This window comes from Ustilaginoidea virens, chromosome 5 (assembly GCF_000687475.1).
Source record: "Ustilaginoidea virens chromosome 5, complete sequence".
Taxonomy (NCBI): Eukaryota; Fungi; Ascomycota; class Sordariomycetes; order Hypocreales; family Clavicipitaceae; genus Ustilaginoidea; species Ustilaginoidea virens.
The window spans coordinates 1,737,188-1,739,860 of record NC_057320.1 but is presented as its reverse complement, the minus strand read 5'-3'; positions in this window follow the sequence as shown (position 1 = coordinate 1,739,860).

Genomic DNA, 2,673 nt, shown 5'->3' with positions numbered 1-2,673 from the left:
GGTAGCTAGCGCCTATTTCGGGATATCTTAGAGGGCCGATTTAATAGCTTTTTTAATAGTCTTCGAAATTATATCGGTAAGGGTGCTAATAGGGTCTAGGGTGGCCTTACCGTAGGCCGTATTAGCTACGGTTTTTATGATTTCTCGCATTCGTTTTAGTACTACTAAAGGGATATAATCCTAAAGCTCTTTTATCGATTCTTTAATTATAATAATAGTAGGTCGCTTCCGCTTTTAGGCAGGCTCGGTTTCGGTCTAGTTACACTATATACTATTCGCGATCGTAGTGGTAGGGTTATAGCGGCTATATGTAATACCGCCTTTATTCCCTCTATCGATATCTATTACTTTATTTGCGCCTACTATGCCCATTCTTTAGATGCGATGCGCTATAGGCGAGGGGGGTAAATAGACGAGAAGAAGCGATTAGGATTATCAGAATTGATTTTAGAGGCGGTTCCGTGCTACTACCTAAGTGCGGGCGAAATCGCGAAGAGTTTTTTTATTTATATAAAATGCTATTACCAGCCTAGTCGATAGTATTAAATGTATTAACCGAACTAATCCCGCCTTAAACCCGAACTCGAACCTTATTACGACTAATAATCTAGAAAAAGTAGTAGAGAGCGCTATAAATAAAGCTTTTGCCTTAAAGACCCCCTCTAGAACGACCTAGGCCAGTATCGCTACTAAAGGCATACTAACGACTACACTACCTAGACTAACCACCTTACCTATACTACTGAGAATCTACTATGAAATAATAATTAAAGGAGATAATATTACTAAGAACCTACGATAGAGAACCCCTATTAAGATTATAAAAGCGGTAAATACTACTACTAGAGGTATTAATGCTATTACCGCTCGCCGACTCTATAATGGAGATATAGTTATTACCTTTACAGAAGCTATATCCCGTTTTACTATAAAAACCACCTAGATCCCCCTTATATTTAGTATAGGAGCCGCACTAAATATCTATACCTTTAATATTATTATTAAAGGATTCCCTATCTAATTCTCTAAGAATATCCCTATTAAAGATATTAAACTAAACCTAGCCTAAGCTAACGGCCTTAGTATTAGCAGAATCGCTATAAGGAAACCCTATAAAGAAGCAATAAAAGCCCCCTTAATTATTAGAGTAATTAACGTAAAAGCAGTAAACTGATTCTATAAGACTAGAATTATCTATTAAGTAGAAATCTTTAAGGCTAAACTATACGACAAAACTATCCACCTAAGATAATACTATTAATACTTCAAATTCGGATATATCGCGAATTACTATATAGAGACCCCTTAATGCAGATAGTATAGTATAGAGAAACACCCTAATAGAAATAAAGACTGCCTTAGTATTATTAGTAATAAAAGAGAGTACTACCTTAACTATTAGGGACCCTATCCAGCCTGGTCTTAACTCTACCCTATAGCGAACAGGCAATAGGATATTGCAAGATAGGCTTATAGCACTAGACTAATATAGTTTGTAAATACTAGCACCTTATTAATGCCTCCCCTCCCTATCCTAGAGGATAAAGGCTATAAATACCTTACTAATAACTCCCTAAGGGAGGACTCCCTAAAAAAATAAATCGGCAGATTATATAAAGAAAGCTCTATCGCCCCTAAGAGAACTAATAGCAGTAGTAATATCGCTATATTCTTCTAACCTAATTTATCTAAGCCTACTATTATTAATATACCGAGAGCCCTAACCCCTCAGCCCTAATACTAATAATAAAGGTACTATACTAGAATATACAAAAGAAATTACTATTAGCGCACCTCGCCTTTAACTATAAATCTAAACTAGATATTATCGCCCTTTAGGAATTTGCAGCCCTAAATAGACTCCCCCTATACTCTAGCCTTAGTAGATACTAAATAGCCGCCTACGGTAGATATGCAGCAATCTATATTTATAAAAGATACGCTCCCGGCTCCTAGGCAATAGACTTAGGCCTAGACTAATGCTATATTATACTTTAAAATACTAATATCTACTCTATTTACTCCCTAATCCCTTCCCTAAATTAGTCTACCCCCCTCTAGGAATTCGCCTAAACTACCCCTTGCCCCTATAGTATCTTTACTAGTGACTTTAATATCTACCACCCTATATAGGACCGCTCTTATAAAACCTCTTTAGGCTATAATACCCTCTTCGAACTTATATTAAAATAAAAGCTAACTCTTATAATACTATAAGGAGAGATAACTAGATAAGCCCTAGGTAAATATAATAGCACTATCGACCATATATAAAGTATAAGAGACCTTAATATAGAGTTTATAGGGGCGGTAGATATTATTAGATCCGATTACATCCCTTAGGTAATCTAGGTAGAAATAGGACTAAATAAGTTTCGTAAATTACTACTAATATACTAATAGAAGAAATTTAATAAAATCCTTACTCGAGCTAAAGCCGAAATCAAAATAGCTATCCTATATGCCTCGCACCCACCCTAATCCCCTATAAAGATCAATACTTTCGCCTAATAGCTTATAACCTAACTATAGGCTATCGCTAATATCGCTATGCCTAAAAGAGGAACCAAACCGCTAGGAAGGGCCCTATAGTGGACCTAGGAAGTATAGTCGGCCATAATAGCAGCCTATAAGGCTATAAGAAATTAGAGAAAAGACTATATTAGCCTCAAC